We start from the raw sequence: 20,871 nt of genomic DNA on the forward strand, positions 1-20,871 counted from the left end.
AAATGGTCATTTAATTACTAGTTAGTATAATTCACAATATCTTGTAATTATAAGTAACTTATCATTCTCATCTCGCGTGTTTCGCAAACACCGATTAATTTTAGTAATCTTAAATTACTAAATAAAATCTTATTTAATCACATTATAATAAGATGTCATTTTCTCTCTTATGATAATAATTTGTTCAATTTTAAGGAATTAATTAATCTGTATCGGCATACAATTAATTAACCTTTTCAATTAAGGGAATCGTCCTTTAGGTGTGACCTCAAGGATCAATCGATCACAAATTGCCGCACGACGATAATGTCAAACTCTAGCCAGCTAATCATTACCGATATGTGTGGACCAGTTGACTATATATGTAATGTATCATCCCTTTCGTATTCTTGGTATGAGATTTAAATGTGTGATCAATATGATCGACAATTGTGATCGCATTATTGTCGGGGACACTTACTCCAACAATCTCTCACTTGTCCTCGACAAGTGTGCGTCACCAATTCTCTTGTCCTATTACTATCTCCCATTCAATGCAAGGTGTCTTTCGGGTCGTACTTACAAGCGATCATATCGTGAGTGGTTTCCTCGATCTTGAGAATAACTGATTGACCGGAGTTATCTACCATAGATAGCATCCGAGCGTGGCCACGCATTTCCAGTTCATTACTCCTCGAGTGGCCCTGAGATATTGTTATAACCCTGACAAGGGGTGGACAATTCCTATCGCACATATTTCCTTCGACTAGCCACATCCATCATAACCCAAAATATGCCCATTTGACCCCATTTACGAAGGTCGTAGTAACACAAATCAAAGTTAATCTGAAACTGTGCCACTTTAGGCGAACGGTCTTTAGTCAAAAGAATCGACTCATTAGAATACTATAGTAGCTCTCGCCACGACCAGGCTATATAAATTTGCCAGAACTCTATAAGCGGTCACTGCCCGACAAAGTGTTCCTAACAGTCTGCCTATATATGTGATCGACTAGTCATCTCACATGACTCTATGGCACTTGAACTTGCCATCAATCGCATCACACTCTAGTCACTTCGAGACGTCACCTCATACAAGTGACTATGGGCAAATACAATGCTAATCCGTGTTAACTTTAACGGGGTTCAATGTTGTCTCTACAACCCGTTTGGATGTAACAAAGTATAAAAGGAGTTTTTAAAGTAAAAACTCGAACGACAAATGCGATTATCACATATGAATAGTCAATGCCTGATTACTATTTCATGTTCTATAATCTAATTTGATCTTGTATGTAGTTGTTCATTTCAATTCAATTGAAATGACATGACTCATCATGTTTAGCCTATGAGTAGGCTTTGGTTAGTAGGTTTTATCAACTTCTTGTACCTTACTGAACCTTACTACATACTCGTTTTCCTTTGTAATGTATACATTTGCATCACAAAACTTTCTGAGTACGTGTCGAGATCCAATCATGACATAAGCCCTCTAGCCTAAGAATAGCTCCCACTGTTTTCACAGTGTTCGGGACTCATCCTTCTTGCACATCCCATGATTGCAAGTGTACTCAATTTCTGTTATAAATATCTCTCATTGTTCTTTATTGCCTAGAACGATTCTAGAAAATCTATTTCTTAAATAACATAGCCACAATGGTATCTTAACCATCCTAATGTGTTTTGATTATGGTTTTGTCGGAAACCATGCGCAATCTCAATTGTCAATTGTCATTTGTGTAACACCCTTACACAAAAATTGCATCAGAAACACTTTGCATTATATCCTTAATTCTTCTGCAAGCACTTAAGGGTAATCTTTATGGCTTACTTGGTAAAGATTACTTAAATTTGATTTTAAAACAATTCATCATACTCAAAGCATATGAAGTGTTATACATCATTACTTATTTAATTGATCCGGCAGCGGAAGCAAATGAAATCAATCAAATATGTTCAATTTAATTGAACTAGTCATGAATCTTATCAACATAAGACTTCTTATTTGACGCTAATATCATGTGGAATTATCTTCATAAATCTGGATATTAAAGATGTATTATATTACTCCAAAAGTCTTAAATCATTCTCAATGATCAGTATGTCATCCACATATAAGACTAATTAAAATTTCCGTAACTCCCACTAAACTTTATGTATAAAAACAACTTCTCGTCTTATCGAGAAAAGTTTTATAACATGATCAAAACATTGATTCTAACTCATTGATGTCCTACTTAAGACCCTTTCTTAAGTTTCACATTATCTTAGGATTGCAAGAATCTACAAAACTCAAGACATATATTGAATACATTCATTCTAATTGAAGAAGTGGGTTTTAGATTCACTCGCTATGTATTTCATAATAATGAGATACAATCTCTAAGAAGATCCAAATAGACTTAAGCATTTCGTTTGCATCCAAATTTCTTTGCCACCAATCTTGCTTTGAAATCTCTCTTTATTAGTGCAAAAACCCTTTGTCACTAATAAAGCCTTTTTATTTCAGATTTTCATGGCTCTAAGCCTTGTATTGAGTTGTGACTTATATATCCTTATGTAAGTCATATGTTCATTACTTTCCAGAAGTAATCAACTTGAATCAAACAATTTCTTTGTAAGTTGCTTATTCATCATTTTCAACAAGTGATGACTTTAACCTCATAGGTTTTGAAGAAACAACGTTTTATACACAAAACTTCTCATGTAGTCAAGAAAGACCAGTTTCTTGCGACATAACATTCTTTGTGGCTCTTGAATAATGTCTCCCACTCTGTCTTCTAGAAATAAACTTGTATTTTAGAAAGACAGCTTCACGAGCCGCAAACCCGTCGTACTCGTGATAATTGAAAGAGAAAAATGAGCATTTGTTTCTTGTGAAAACTTACAAACATGGTACCTTACCATATCATATCTCATATGATTCGTTTTAGTTTTAGTGGAAAAAATAATTTAGACAAAATGATAAAATCCCCAAAAGAATCAAGTAACTCAAAGTAACTTGATTGAAGTTCAAACCATATCGAATAGCGTTTGATTTCTTATCCAATCACACATTATCCCATAATGTGTGTTAAGAGAGATTAACTTATGATACTATATCACATTTTATTTGGATTATATCAAAGTCTTCACTTGGATAATCCCATCACGATTAAATCGTGATTCCTTGAAGTCTTTAAACTTCTTCAAAGATTTCTCTATTTACCTTATTAAGTGAACACATTAGTGTCAACTTAAATCGTTGGTAAAAATAAAATGATCAACCTATTTTGGATCAATGGTTTACAACCTCGATCTCCTTTACAACCAAAAGGCACGAGATATCTTGCTTTGAATACAAGATACGTATAAACCATTAACAATCTAATGGTTTCGAGAGTACTCGATAACTCTTTGCGTTCATCATTCCAGAATTTAAGGTTTAATCTTGGGTTACCAATTTGAGTCTTGCATCATCTTCATGATATATCATTCTAGTTTGGTTTAGAATATGATCACCTTGATAATGGGCTAGCCATACATCAAATCATGGTGTATAGGGTCACAAAAGTGAAACTTCTTTTTGTATCTTAACAATTTTATATTCTTATTTAGAGTTTATGCACTTAATAGTCACAATTAAGTACTACTTTAAATCCAAAAACTAGATTGAGTACACAATTACTCTATCTCTCAACATTATTGTTGCTAGTCGTCATATTCTGATCATCTTATGTGTCGAATACAATGATGAAAACCTCCACTGGTTTCTAATATTGACGAAGTAGTACTAGCAAAATTTATGTTTAATGAAATAAACATTTAAAGAAGAAGGTCCCATTAGATGTCCCACAACTAACTTGTTGATTCTTTAATAATTTGGGGTAGTTTCCTTTCTAGTTTCTAACATTCAAGACAATGGAAACTTTATTGGTCGGGATTGATAGGTTTAGTATCGTCATTTTCAACAACTTTACTTTTAACATTACCTTGTATCAATTCCATTCTAATTTTACTTCTTTGAACCTCATTCTTTTTCTTAACGGTTTAAGAGAATGCTCCCACTCATTTCAATGAGTCTTTGCTTTGAGAAGCAAAATTGAATTCATGAAGATGACTCTTCATTTGTTCGTTTAGTCTTAAAACTTTCATTGAAGTGGTTGCGGTATTTCGGTCTATTACGATTTCCGAAAAATCTAATTACCAAAACAATTTATCGCTTCAAGGTACTTAATTTAATTAAGTATGTGAAAAACAATCCATTGTAAGTAGATGTGTTAGTCAAGAATCAAAAACCTGTTTGATAATGAATAACTTTAATCTATACTCTTTACAAGAGATCCTTAACAATGGTTAATTTGAGGTTTTAGAAGCAAATTCATATTTGTCTTTAGTTAAGATGTTTTAATGGAGATCTGAATCAAAAATCGAAATAATATCGTATATGAATTGTGGTAAAGAAATAGAACAATATGATAACGGAATAGTGGAAAACTTAACACTTATCGTTTTATTAATACTTGTAAACAAGTATAGCATTTACATAGTGACCTCTACCCAACTATGATAAATGATTCCGAGATCCAAATTCATATTAACTTGGGCACGGGATAGCCGATGGAACCCTTATCAATATAACTCGGTGGACTAACTCTTTAATCGATTATACTTTTAGAATTCTCGGTCGATAAAATTACTCTAATATTTATCTTTAGCCCAAAACACATCCGACAAGGGCGCGGGATAGCCGATGAAACTCTTATCCAAAAAAACTTTTGTTGAGTTCAATCCAAAATTCGAATAAATGTGTCCATGATCCAAACCCACATTAACTTGGGCACGGGATAGCCGATGAAACCCTCATCAACATGAATTCGGTGGATAGACATTTATCACCCACTTCCCCTACGTAACAAGGTTTGTACCCCGGGATGGCCGAGTGCACTCCCTCGCGAAATAGGTTTTCATGATTTCTACTTTTTGGTAAGGCTATGTCTCAATTGTTTATTTTTAGCGAGAGGTCATGTCAATTTATTATCTATCACGTTTTAAGTGAACTAAAGCGGTGAACTACGATAATTGTAATTGACACGGTCGAAAAACTCGATTAAAAAGATGATGCATGTTTTAGTTATGTCGATTTAGCGATGCATGCAACTTATAAATAAAATGCAAAGCATAAATTAAATCCTAGTATGGCCTTCCTTAAAAAGAAAATCTAATTAACTATTACATATTTGGAAACCAACTCCATTGGTCCCTTGAACTTCGGTTTAGGCACGCATCTCGAGGTAACACCGTCTTTATGTATCGTCTTCCTTGAGTGACACTGTCTTCAAGGAACTCCGAAATAAAATTACATAATAAATTACATAATTTCCTATTATACATTTGTAATTAAAATAAAATAAATCTATTAAATTACAAAACGGTGATACGAGATCACAATAAATTACAACCGAATCGATATTCCCATACATTTCGGGTATTACCAATTAAAAAACTAAGGCCATACTAAGTAAAAATTACATAATTCAAAAATTACATAAAATAAAATTATGACAATCATAAATAAAATGCAGCATTATAAAATGTATGAACATGCCCAATTTTATGCTAAATCGCCTTTAAGGAGCCAATATCGTATATTACACGGTTTTTACGGATTTGCGTGATTCAACGTTTTATAATCACAAAAATTACATAAATTCATATTTATGCACAAGTTAATTACCCTAACCTCTTAGGAGTCAAAATTAGTCTTCACTAACTATTTGACTATAATTAACTCATATTTCTTAAAATTGTTCATTAACGGACTCAAAATTACAATAAAATGCTATAAACTTCAAAGAAATCACAAAATTTCAAATAAATTCAAAAATTTGAAATTTAAACTTATGAACATTCTGGAAAAATACCATGATACTCATAATGTTCAAAAACGTAGGTTAAAATTTTGTAAAATTATCGGAAAAACTATGTTGCGGTTTATCGGATTTATCAATAATAATCATAAAAACATGAGAAAAAATATATTCATCAACTTTTACATTTTATATCTGAAAAAGATAATAAAATGCAACATGTAACGTTTTTACTTAGTCATGGAGTATGTTTTAGAAAATATTCACTAATTAAGTCACTATTTATGCTATTTTTCATCAAAAATTCATAAATCATGCATGAGGACTTCATTATAGCCTATTATTTTACACACATATTATAAAATTGTATGGGACAACATACTAAATTTCTATGACCAGATTCGAAATATTTCTGATATTAACCTATTTTTCATTTAAATTCGATTTTTATCATGAAAAATCCATATTTCGAGCATAAAAACTCCAACAAATTTGAAAATTTTCAGATCATCTAAAAATAATATATGTGAAAATATATCCAAAAATCACTGAAAAATTAGAAGTTTAGCTAATTTTCGTCCAAAAATGACATTTTTATCACAAAAATCACATTTTAATGCCATTATTAAATAAAATGAACAATAAAAATCCATAAATTAACCAAAAAATATCCTAAAACATTTTAGGACCAGAAACTTTAACATGCATAAATTATTTTCGTGATATATCATAATAACAACAATTTACAAGTTTTATATGTTAATCGTATAACTCGGAAAAACTATAACCGATTTGCATGCAAACAACCATGTGCTCTTGATACCGCTGGTTAGAAATATATATCTCATTACTTAACATATTCTTATATGTTTCAAATTTATTTAGTCATAAAATAAATTCTAGATCTTATGCATGCAAACTAAAAAGGTAAGAGAAGAAATCATGTTCCTTACTATGATAATTTCGGTCATCATATGGGCACCAACAAGATCTCCTTCTTGTTAGTTCTTGAGCTTTCCATTAATGAATGAACATTCATGACTTCAAATTAGAAGCCCTCCAATTAGTAGCACCCAAAACTATCCCTCAATCCCACAAACTAATATGTACTAGATATTTGTAATGTGGTTTACCTTAAAATTGATTACTAATGCTCATATACTACTACTAGTATTATTAGTATTTTATTTGTATAAATTAGATTCATCAAACTTGATTTTATGATGAACAAGAGAGAGAAAGTAGTTTTTATGAAAAACATGAGAGAATGATGAAAAATGAGGAAAAATCCTCTCTAATTCCCTACCCAAAACCGGTGGCCATGTATGGTCTTATGACCATTTTTCTTTTCCTTTTTGTCTTCACAAGACAAATGTGTAAGGCTTTGTCCATAGTCATGTCACTATCAAGTGTCATGGACAAATGAATAAGACATAAATGGAAAAAGACAAAACTTCCAAGCATGCCCACCCAATTTCGGTTTCCTTGTGTAATATGGAGTCCATTTTATTTTTGTCAATTGTACAATTGTATGTCATGTGACATGTGACAAGTCTTATGTCATGTTTTAATTTAAAATGCATATTTAACAAATTAAATATCATTTACAAATTAAATAAATCATATTTAACAAATTGATAGTAATATAAAATTACTTTCTCATAAAATGGTCATTTAATTACTAGTTAGTATAATTCACAATATCTTGTAATTATAACTAACTTATCATTCTCATCTCGCGTGTTTCGCAAACACCGATTAATTTTAGTAATATAACTTCTTAAATTACTAAATAAAATCTTATTTAATCACATTATAATAAGATGTCATTTTATCTCTTATGATAATAATTTGTTCAATTTTAAGGAATTAATTAATCTGTATCGGCATACAATTAATTAACCTTTTCAATTAAGGGAATCGTCCTTTAGGTGTGACCTCAGGGATCAACTGATCACAACCGTCGCACGACAGTAATGTCAAACTCTAGCCAGCCAATCATTACCGATATGTGTGGACCAGTTGACTATATATGTAATGTATCATCCCTTTCGTATTCTTGGTATGTGATCAATATGATCGACAATTGTGATCGCATTATTGTCGGGAAAACTTACTCCAACAAATAGTGTTTGGTTTAATAACTACAACCTCACAAATACCTCTCAAAGTACCTGTATCAAGTCTTCTATTGTTTTTCAAAGTCCTTTCAATTTCGTGATCAAAGGGTAACAAGTTACCTTGTGATCTTCTAGACATGCAAAATATCAAACAACTTGAAAATAATTAGAACAAACCTTGAGGAGTTTTACTTCCCCAAGGCAAAGAAAGACACAACTAATAACAATCTAATAAAATTTAAATCAAGTTAACACCGTCCCCGGCAACGGCGCCATTTTTTGGTCGAGTCCTCTTTGAGGTTTAGTTTTTGGTACTTGTCGTTAGGAGCACCTAGACCAAAACAATATTTATAACTTCACAAACAACTCTACTTTTAGGAAAGAGGCAAGTAAATGTCGGATCCCAAGAGACGGGTATTGAAGTGAGATTTTCAATTGCAACTAGCTGTGTCTAGGGGTGTCACAATTTGGGGTTTGAATAGAAGATCACTAAACTAAGTAGCAATGAAAGTAAACAAGCAAGATGATTAAAAAGGGGTGTAAACAATTGATAAAAGGCACTAGGGTGTTGATGTGACCATAATTAGAGCATATTTAGTCCCCGAATTAGCCTTGTTCCCATGCTTTTTAGTGCATATTTGGGTCATTTATTGTCTTTAGTTCTTTGTTTTGCATATTCTTTGAGTTTTTGATCCCTTGGTAGGAAAGGAGTGCAAACCTTGCATTTTCATGGCAAAATGAGGCTAAATTGATTGAATTCATTGACTAAGCATCAAGGAGAGACAAGATTAGAAGGCCTTTGTACATACTATAGTAGATGGGCAATGATGAGAAAAGATCCTTGCACCCCCGAGGAAATCCTCAAGGATTCTATGAAGAAAAAGGAAGAAAAGAAGAAGGAGCAAGACTGCCTGACAATCCGTGCGGATTGCCTTGAATCCGCCCGTCCACCAAGCCACAATCCGACCGGCTTCTCCAGAAGACGCCCGGGAAAAAGCTCCCAAATCCGCCCGTCTTCACCCCCTGGACGCCCGGGCAGAGACCGCCAAATCCGCCCGTTCCGTGCTAAAGACGCCCGGATTCCCAGACAGTCCCATTTCGTCTTCTTCAAGCTTCAAGGAAGGATGCACATCTTTTTCTAGAGACCGGAGTCTCCCTAGAGACCGGAGTCTCCCTAGAGACCGGAGTCTCCCAAAAGAGACCGGCGTTTCCTCAACAAGGGACTTAATCATTATTTAAGCCCTTAGTTAACCCTAATTCATACACCTAATCTCCACTATAAATACCCCATTAGTCTAATTAGAAGAGGATGTTCTTCTTAGCAATCTTTAGAGTAGTTAAAATCAATCAAATCTCTCTTGTGATCAACATTTAATCAAGTTTTAATACAAGTTTTATTTCCTTAATCTCAATCTTGTTCATCTTTTATTTTGGGTAATTGAAGATTATTTGGGTTATTATTGGGCGATTGACAACCTCTCAATCAAGCATCAAGTACTTCTTTTATTCTTTGCTTTATTATTGGAATCATTAGTAGGTATAATTCTATTATCCCTCTTTAATTATTGTTAATTATCTTCATTTATTCATCATGTTTCACTTTGTTGGTATGATTGACAACCTTGCTAGCATGTTCAACATGATAATGAGTGAGTAGTTTCCTTAGCTAGGGTTAATGGGTAATTAGGGGAAACCAACATGGGGGATGATTCATGCTTAAATTAATATGCTTTCATAGTTTATTTGCTTGCTTGTTGTGATCTCAACTTATGCACATGTTATGTTTGAAAATGTGAGCCTATGAATCTTTGCATTTTTTACCCATCACCTATCTTTTCAATGAGACTTGTAAGACATAAACCAACTCGAGTCTCATTAGACCATGCATATTGTTGAGTAGGGAAGATTAAGTCGACTTGTAGGTGTTGTACAATCTAATCGATTCGGCTCCGGGACCCAAACTTTCCTAGGATTGTAAGATATAAACCAACTCGATTCATCACAACAATAATTGCTTGCTTATAACTTTGAGAATATGTTTGTATGATCAATTCCCATGAATCCCCTATGACCCCATGACACCCTAGTGCCTTTTATCAATTGTTTACATCCCTTTTAATTCATCTTGCTTGTTTACTTTCATTGCTATTTAGTTTAGTGATCTTCTACATCAAACCCCAATTGTGACACACCTTAAGACACCACTAGTTGCAATAGAAATCTCATCTCAATTCCCGTCCCTTGGGATCCGACCTTTACTTGCCTCTTTACTAATTGTAGAGTTGTTTGTGAAGTTATAAATTGTGTTTTGGTCTAGGTACTCCTAACGACAAGTAACCGAAAAATATAGTCCGGCCAAAAATGGCGCCGTTGCCGGGGACGGTGTTAACTTGATTTAGATTTTCTTATATTGTTATTAGTTGTGTCTTTCTTTGCCTTGGGGAAGTAAAACTCCTCAAGGTTTGTTCTAATTGTTTTCGAGTTGTTTGATATTTTGCATGTCTAGAAGGTCACAAGGTGACTTGTTACCCTTTGATCTCGAAATTGAAAGAACTTTGACAACCAATAGAAGACTTGCTAGGAGAACTTTGAGAGGTATAGGTGAGGTTGTAGATATTCAACCAAATACTATTGAGTTCATCAACCCTTTTGCAAGAGAAGGTGAGGAGAACCCAACACAAAATCCAACACAAAATCAACCCACAATGCCTAAGTTTTCATCACATTCCGTACCCACCGAGGAGAACCTACTGTAACACCCCCATATCCAGAGGAGCCTTAACTAGGCCTTCCTTAGCATATAAGGGCATTACCATCTCGGTTACCCGAGGACAGTAATAATCAAATGTCGATAAAAGAACTATTATGTTATATTACAAGTGACTTAAAACCAACTGATGATATAAAAGATACAACTCAAAGGCTACTCGCTACAACTATCAAATCTCGTGAAGACTCATCCCTGCCCGGACTTCAGCTATCAACGAAATCAACACCTGCTAAGACAGACTACTTACCATAAGGGATCACGGCAGACACATAAAACAACAAGACAGCCACACAAGGTCAGTACTGAGATAAGATACAACAATGCCAACAACACCTAACAATACAACACAACACAATCAGTCACACACAAGCACACCCACACCGATCAATCTCCTTCACCGACTGTCCACTGGACCAGCCCTGACAGTGGGGGACCGCGGCCGTACCCACCAAATCCCCGCTCATCCTACCGAGCGATAACCCTGTCCCATTAATGTGCACATCCCCTTCTGTGGCGGGTTCCACGAAAGGCAAAACTAGGGCGTGAAGCCACTCCCGCAAGTGACTCCACTCAGCCGAGAACGCATCTCGAGAACCAGAGACAAACAATCAGCAATCACAATACAACATCAACAACCGTCTGAACCAATCAACAACGACACAAGAATCGACACACACTAGACTATCTACAGAAACTGAGTAGGCGAACCTATCTTTAAGCAACTGCAACCAATCCATGCCAATACATGCCATATCCAGGAATCAAGCAAAACCTATAACCACAACTAACCCATCTATTACTATCAAGCAAACCCTAACCGCAAAGACAAGGATATGGATGATGATGACGACATACCTATGAGGAGAAACCCGGCAAAAGACCACTACCCGACTCAAGCTATGCTCTCCTAAGGCACAATGACCTTCAAAAGGCTTCCAATGAGGTTTTATGGTGAAGGGAAGGGAAAGGGGCGACTAGAGGATAGAAGGAATGAGGCGGAAATGATTTGCGGATTTAACAAAACGCGATTAAAAACCCTCGCTGAAAACCCGATACTCGATCAAGTACCACACATACTCGATCGAGTGACCCCTTACTCGATCGAGTAACCACGCTACTCGATCGAGTAGCCTCTACTCTATCGAGTACCACCCATAACTCGTAACCCAAGATGGCTTTGGCACCCACTTCTAAGAACTATTCCCGCTCCCAAGGTCAGTCAACGCTGGTCAAAGGGTCCCTAAAAGGGTGGGTATTACAGTCTTCCCCCCTTAGAAGAACTTCGTCCCCGAAGTTCCACTCACCCATCTCAACGCACAAGACACGGGAGAAACACGACATCACTATTCTTCCTACTCAAGTTGTTACTCCCATGAAATGCCATCCTCCATGTCCTCATCATCACTGTCTAACGCTCTACATACATGTATATCGACTCTTGTCAGCTATCATATAAAACATCAACCTCGCACTGCAAACCAACGCCAACAATGATCTCCCATCATATTACGGGATTACTCAATTCACTAGTAACTACTGTCAACACGAAACATATCTCATATCAACTTCATGCCGTACGAATATACCACCATGTTACTCAACAACGCAATTCTATTACAACACATTGTACCACAACTATCTCTTTATGACCGTCCTTTAAAACATACTATCATATTCACTTCAACGCATGAATTACTCAACAAACTAAGGTAACCAATTACAACTTCATACAAGCAAAGTGACCAAGGTACTAGAAAATTTGTAATTAAACAACAAAGTATAATAAACGAACAACAACATAAATTCAAAATCGGCCTTTTTATTTTGCGACATTACTCTTCCCCTCTAAAAAGGAACTTCGTCCCCGAAGTTCACCATTAATATTACCACACATAATACCTATTACTTGTATCATGTCCTAAATTAAAACCATATTATTTATTACGGACATTACTCACTAATTATATTCTCATTAAATTAGAAATCATACACAATCCACCGGAATAACTAGCCACCGCCGATAAAGCATGTTAATATCGTATGCACAATTGTATAAAAAGATGTAACGTCGATGAATAGATAGTAATATGGCGGATGTAATATAAAAACAATAAGAAACCATCACCACTTCACTACTTTTGACAAATATGCATATAAAACCCAAGCGCGACGTCCAACATATGAAATTAACGGTTCAAAGGTGTTACTAATCATCACTAACCATGCTAAACATCATTCATGTAATTATATAGAAATTGAACACTTTTAATTTTCGAAAACTTCATGTAACAGTGCTACTCGATCGAGTATTTAGTGGTACTCGATCGAGTGTCGTGGTACTCGATCGAGTGTCTTGGCTACTCGATCGAGTAGCCCTGAGATCAGAATGTCTCTTTTCTGCCACACCTATAGCTACTCGATCGAGTACAGGGTACTCTGTCGAGTACCTATAGGTCTACATTTTTTGGAAACCTGCCATAACCACACATATATATATAAAATCGTCACATAATTTGAGTCGGAATGACCTTCCGACTCACAAAATCCTGCAACAAAGTAAAGTAGTAAATCTGGCCTTATGGCCAAGCATACAAATCCGAAAATAAAAGGTTCTAACAACTAACAACTACCAACATCCAAGACCAACAATCATAACAAAGATAAAGAAATAGGAGTATCACTCCTGTTGCTGCTGCTGCTCCTCCTCCATCACCTCATCACCACCACCATCACCTCCCGAGGTGCCCGCTCCCGATGACCTGATCCCTGCATTAACTCCCGCTCCATCTCCCGGACCTACGTGCCATGGGGTCAAACTACCATAAGGAAAGGACTGAGGCGTTCCCCAAGCCGACTGATCCACTCCGTAAGAGTGGAAAACCCCACTGTAGTCCCCGACTCCACTCCACCAAACCGGATGCGGTCCCTCGGTCCCAATTCCCTGAGAGTACGCCATCTCATGCATGTTCCGGAGTGTCAAGGTAAATGACACTCTCTCTGCTAAGTAGCTCGATCGCGTCTCCGGGGTGTCGAGGTAAGGGTAGCACGGGAAAGGGTGCTGCTGTGGTGGTGCTACCGGCCGTGGTCTGGTCTCAGCGGTCCTCTCTCTCACTCTACGGGGTCCTCTCCCCAACCTGGGCCTCTCCTCCCTGACCCCCGCGTTCTTCCCCTTCTTCGGCTCGGGCATCACCTGGAGAATCACGTCATCGATGAGATAGGTCTACAACTGGCGGGGCACGTCATCGTCCTCCTCCTCCTCGTCGGAGTCAATAGCTGTTACCACCGGCTCTAACGGCTCGGTCGGTGGAAGATGCTCAGAAGCCTGGATCCCCATTCAACTCATCCCCCACACTCTCCAGGCTAGGCTACCGTCGGCCAAAGTTCTCAACCATTTCAGGTCGAGGTAGTACTCACGGTCCATCGTAGGCACCGGTGTAGCCAGAGGCACATACTCCGCAGAAGCCTCAAAGGAGGTTAGCTTTTCAGCTAACCGAGTGGCGATAGCGCCACAACTCAAGTACCGGGAAGAGGCAGTAGTCATCAAAGCAAGGCTAGCGCAGACGATGGCAAGAGCATTAAAGACCACATTCCTGGCCCGCTCCGGGTTGAGGTAAGACATCAGAAGCAACACCTCATGATTGTTCACTTTACTGATATCCGGTCTATCATAAAGTAGGTTCGAAAGAGAACGGAGAAAGACCCTCAAGGTAACATGCTGAACATCATTAATCAGCATGTTACTTGACGTGGGAGCTGGCTTTCCGGTCAGACAAGGCATTAGGCGGCAGACACCGCACTCAGCAGGAATATCAGTGATAAAATCCTTGGGAGGCTTAGCCAACCCAAGGTGAGATGCAAAAAGATCCATAGTCAACAGGAAACTGGTGTTCATCAACCTAAACTCAACGGTTTGGGCAGCGGGGTCATAGCTAAAAGAGCTCATAAACTCCAAGGTTAGAAAAGGGTAGGAATGTTTCCTCAGCCGGTACAACCCCGTAAAGCCCAAAGTCTCGAATATATGACGAACATCCGTCTCTATTCCCAAATCCTCCAAAAGTGTAGTATCTATACACCTCCTCGGTCTCATTTTGCGTTTTTGCAAAACTACAAAACGCTCTCTCTGTTTGAAATCGACAAACACAACCGAAGGGTAATCCGGTACTGCGGGTACCACGGGTCCACTCCCTTCCCCAACCTCAGGCTGGGTAACCCTTCCCCGTTTACTGTGACGGGTCCCTACGTTCGGTCTCGGCATCTGTTTCAGCATATGACTTAAGCAACTTACATAAACATCTAAAGCATATACTTCACGCAATTGGATTTTATATACTCGGCTAGGTACACAAATTCACCAACAAGTTCCCAATTCGATATATAATCTCAGTTTATAACGACTCACAATTAATGGTTGTGAAAAGTTTATCATGGAAAACACATATACCCAACCAATTCTAACATCCTAGCATGATTCTAATGTTACTCTATACACACACCTAACATCATGTGAGGCATTCGTACAAGTTCTTGGAAAAGTATTTTAGGACATATCATCATCACCTTCAATATTAGAAACAAATAACTTAATTAAACTTGTCAGACGGTCTCTACAGCTGTAAAAACTTTGACATATTTTACATCAATTATCATCACTACTATCATATTAAAGTTCAACCTTCACTTAAACAGTCATATACAACAACAAATTTCAAATATAGGTTACGAATTTCCATTTTGGGCACTTTTAAGACGGAGTTTTAAGGCAACTTTTTAGGGTGAAAATCATCAAAATTCATCCTTCAACATGTTATAAACAAGGTATAGTACTCAATTTCATCATCTAATCCATGTAAAACAACCAGAATCGATTTTGATTTTTGTAAACCCTAGAAATTTCGGTTTCAATCTGGCAATTTCTAGTCTATTTTACAGCAATTAATCACCAACAATCAAGGAAAGAAGGCATGTGAATCATGTTACAACAATTAAAAGCAACAAATTGATCATATGAATCGAAATTTCAGATTATACAATCATCCCAACAATGTAAAGGCTTAAAAAAAACATGTAAATAGGGAAGAAATCATACCTTGATTAAGTAGTAAAGTAAAGGAACGAAATTAAACAAAGAAAATAACCCCAAACTAACCACTACCAAAACAAGAATATGAGAGATTATAAGGGTTTTGAGAGCTTAGGTTTCGAAATAAGAAGAAGGAATGAGAAGAATAGGAAGAAATAAGGGTTTTAAGAAACCCGTAAGATTCGATGTACAGTAACCTACTCGATCGAGTGTCTACTGTACTCGATCGAGTACCACCCTACTCGATCGAGTAGGCGCTATTTCATCGAGTATCTGCAGATTTTTTTTTTTTTCCACATCCCGACGTCATAGCTTCCAACTAGATCGAGTAAGGTCTACTCGGTCTAGTAAGCACTCGCACTCGGTCAAGTAGACTTAAGTACTCGGTCAGAAATACGAGGTGACTTGAAGATTCCTGCAAAAATAATATCGCGTGTCGATTCCAAACTAAGTTCGGATTCGTCACTAGTTATCATGCGCGTTCACGCATTACCATTATTACTTAAGCCTAACGTATTGTCTCCACACATAAGGTTTATGTCACATTACGCTACACAAATTAGCCAACTCGGTTTACCTGCTACCGAGTCATTCATAAGCATAATCACGTCATCATACTACACTTAAACATATTTTATCACATTACTACCAAACTCGTGTTCACTTCAACTTGAAACATATAATTAACATTAATTCGTTCTTTCATATATCATATAAATGCATAATCTTCATAACAAATTAATCTATCATGTTCCAAATTCAGTCATAAGCAAATCATCCTTACACAAATCGATTGTCACGCAGCGGAAAAAATTTCATTCAATAAAGAAGGCATATACACATTACTATATGCTATGTTTCATATTATAACTCAACAATTCCATAACTATCATCGTTGTAATTACGGTAGGGTTTATAAACTCGTACATGACTACCGTTATCATCAACTTATAGCAAACACCAACATGTTCACTCTTCTATTATAGCACACCCATTCACGTTTCCACTCATTTCTATCGAATAGACTTTTGTTACGTATCTCAAAATCATCATACAAGCTCACTAATCATGCCAAAACTTCACTAAGAACCACCCAAACGCAACTACTATACTCATCTCTACGTTAGCAAAGACTCAACCTCAGATAACTCCGACACAATTAACATACACATCACGCATATACACAAGGACTCCACATTCCCATACCATGTGTCTGGCTTAAGTATCATGGGGCCAAGATTTTGAAATGAGGGCGCCTACTCACCCAAAATCTAGCATCAGCTGGGGCTCCCATTATACATACACCAGGTTCATTTTATTAGACTCGCTAAGTTCATTAAGTTCATTTGTTACAGGTTCCAAAATCGTCTCTCTGATACCACTTTGTAACACCCTCATATCCAGAGGAGCCTTAACTAGGCCTTCCTTAGCATATAAGGGCATTACCATCTCGGTTACCCGAGGACAGTAATAATCAAGTGTCGATAAAAGAACTATTATGTTATATTACAAGTGACCTAAAACAAACTGATGATATGAAACATACAACTCAAAGGCTACTCGCTATAACTATCAAATCTCGTGAAGACTCATCCCTGCCCGGACTCCAGCTATCAACGAAATCAACACCTACTAAGACAGACTGCTCACCATAAGGGATCACGGCTGACACATAAAACAATAAGACAGCCACACAAGGTCAGTACTGAGATAAGATACAACAATGCCAACAACACCTAACAATACAACACAACACAATCGTCACACACAAGCACACCCACACCGATCAATCTCCGTACCCACCAAATCCCCGCTCATCCTACCGAGCGATAACCCTGTCCCATTAATGTGCACATCCCCTTCCGTGGCGGGTTCCACGAAGGGCGAAACTAGGGCATGAAGCCACTCCCGCAAGTGACTCCAGTCAGCCAAGAACGCATCTCGAGAACCAGAGACAAAAAATCATCAATCACAATACAACATCAACAACCGTCTGAACCAATCAACAACGACACAACAATCGACACACACTAGACTATCTACAGAAACTGAGTAGGCGAACCTACCTTTAAGCAACTGCAACCAATCCATGCGAACACATAACATATCCAGCAATCAAGCAAAGCCTATAACCACAACACAACCATCTATTACTATCAAGCAAACCATAACTGCAAAGACAAGGATATGGATGATTATGACGACATACCTATGAGGAAAAACCCGGCAAAAGACCGCTACCCGACTCAAGCTATGCTCTCCTAAGGCACAAGGACCTTCAAAAGGCTTCCATGGAGGTTTTATGGTGAAGGGAAGGAAAAGGGGCGACTAGAGGATAGAAGGAATGAGGCGGAAATGATTTGCGGATTTAACAAAACGCGATTAAAAGCCCTCGCTGAAAACCCGATACTCGATCGAGTACCACACATACTCGATCGAGTGACCCCCTACTCGATCGAGTAACCACGCTACTCGATCGAGTAGCCTCTACTCTATCGAGTAACACCCATAACTCGTAACCCAAGATGGCTTTGGCACGCACTTCTAAGAACTATTCCCGCTGCCAACGTCAGTCAACGCTGGTCAAAGGGTCCTTAAAAGGGTGGGTATTACACCTACCCAATGGTACTCCCACACCACAACATCTAACCGGAAATTTTATTGCCAAATCCGCATTTATCCAACTAGTCGAAAGAAGCCAATTTGGGGGGATGCCTAGTGAAGACCCTCATTCTCATATGGAGACTTTTTGTGACTATTGTGATGCGATTTCTCAAACCGGTGTAACTCAAGACCAAATTCGATGGGTCTTATTTCCTTTTTCTCTAATTGGCACCGCAAAACAATGGCTGAAAGGCCTTGATAAGGCTACTCTCGGAATTGATTCTTGGAAAAAGTTGGCTCTAGCTTTCTACAAAAAGTTCTATCCACCGGAAAAGACTAACATGCTAAGAGCTCAAATTACGGGCTTTAAGCAAAGGGATGAAGAATCTTTGTATGAAGCTTGGGACCGATTCAAGGGAATTTGTCGCTCATGTCCTCACCATGGACTTAGCGAGTGGTTCTTGGTACAACAATTTTGGAACGGTCTTTATGAAGATTCAAGGAACATTCTCAACATGGGATCAAATGGAATGTTCACCGAAGTTGATGACAATCAAACTTGGAACAAAATTGAGGAAATGGCGGTCCATAACTCACAATATAGTAGACCTCGCAAGGCTACTAGAGGAGGAAAGCATGAAGTGGACTCCATTACTCAATTGGGTGCTCAACTTAGTGCTCACATTGATACCATCAATTTAAAGTTTGAAAAAGCTATGGCTAGACTTGAAGAAGCCTCCAAATCACCAAAGCATCATGTTAATGCCATGACGGCATCTTCATCAATCCCAAGTGGGATATGTGAGAATTGTGGAACTTTGGGACATGGCCAAGGTGAATGTAAGGGAACAAATGAACAAGTGAATTCTTTCCAAGCATACAAGAGTAGTACCCCTTATTCAAACTATTAAAATGAAAACACCAAATTCCATCCAAATCTCTCATACAAAAGCCAAAATATTCAAAACCCTCAACCAACATACACCCCACCTCCCATGAGAAACCAAAATCAAAGACCCTTTTACAACCAAAACCAAGGTTACCAAAATCAAACTCCATACAATCAACAAAATGACAAAGGTTTTGATGTTCAAAAAGCGGTCCTCCAAATGCAAAAGAATCAACAAGAGTTTTTTACTCAAATGCAAAAGGATAGTCAAGCTAAGGAAATCACCATAAACAACATCCTCGCTCACACCAAAATATTGGAAACCCAATTGACTCAACTAGCATCTTCAAGCGCACAAAGACAAAAGGGGCAATTACCACCTCAAAGTAATCCCCCAAGACATGAAACGGTTAGTGCCATTCACTTGAGGAGTGGTACAAGGTATGGAGCACCAAAGAAGCAAGTTGAGGATGAAGTTGTGGAAGCTAGTGACAAAGAAGAAATTGTGCAAAACTCCAAGGATGGAGAACAACCAAAAGAAGAAATTTCAAAGAAAAATGAAGACAAGGTCAAGGAGAAGGAGCCCATTGTGATTAGACTTCCTTTTCCATGTCGTCAATCCAAGCCCAAATTTGATGACCAACTTGGAAAATTTATGGAAATTGTGAAGAATTTGGAAGTCTCAATTCCTTTCACGGAATTAATCAATCACGTGCCGGCCTATGCAAAATACATGAAAGACATCCTAACAAAGAATAAGTCGATCCGGAAGCTTGAGACTATCGCTTTTACTAAGGTGAGTAGCGCAATACTTCAAGGGAGTTCACCTCCAAAACTCAAAGATCCGGGAAGCTTCTCAATACCGTGTACCATTGGCGACACCACGATCAACAAAGCCTTATGTGATCTAGGGGCTAGTGTGAGTGTTATGCTGTACTCGGTAAGTAAAAGGTTAGGGATGGGAGAGCTTAAATGCACCAATATCACACTCCAAATGGCCGATAGATCGACGAAGACACCATTAGAGATATGGGAAGATGTTTCCGTAAGAATTGGGAAATTTTTCATCCCGGTGGTTTTTGTTATTGTTGACATGGAAGAAGACTCCAACATTCCAATCATTCTAGGAATATCTTTCTTACACACCGCGGGTGCGGTGATTGATGTGAAGCATGGAGAGCTCACTCTAGAAGTGGGAGATGAGAGCATAACTTTCAATCTTGATAAAACCATGAGAGCTCCCCGTTTGCATGAACCATGTTTTATGGTTGATCATTATAGCCGGAAGGATGATAGGAAGAAGTCGGAATTCTAATGGAAGAAAAAATTGAAGATGCTCCATTCAAAGAGCAAGTGAATTGTAACAAAGAGAGCTTGAAAAGCTCACCAAAGTCAAGCAATGAATAGGATGGCCTCATTGGCTAAGACAAGAAAGTGGGAGAGTTGTCTCCATCAACTCAAGAGATCTTTAGTTATCAAGTAGATGAAGTTTGTGGTTTTTGGGACGATGAGTTTGAAGGGATTTTCAATCCCTATATTGGTAATTCTATCGATCAAGACCGACAACAAGGGAAAAGGTT

The 20,871-nt window shown here is 37.6% G+C and overlaps 1 non-coding gene across 1 annotated transcript; it reads right to left on the bottom strand.

Annotated features, from left to right (window-relative positions):
* Positions 1-18,743: 18,743 nt before the first annotated feature.
* LOC141644648 (small nucleolar RNA R71) lies at positions 18,744-18,850 on the bottom strand. Its single transcript, XR_012544260.1, has one exon. It is a non-coding gene; the product is annotated as a small nucleolar RNA R71 (small nucleolar RNA).
* Positions 18,851-20,871: the final 2,021 nt, after the last annotated feature.

This window comes from Silene latifolia, chromosome 2 (genome assembly GCF_048544455.1).
Source record: "Silene latifolia isolate original U9 population chromosome 2, ASM4854445v1, whole genome shotgun sequence".
Classification (NCBI taxonomy): Eukaryota; Viridiplantae; Streptophyta; class Magnoliopsida; order Caryophyllales; family Caryophyllaceae; genus Silene; species Silene latifolia.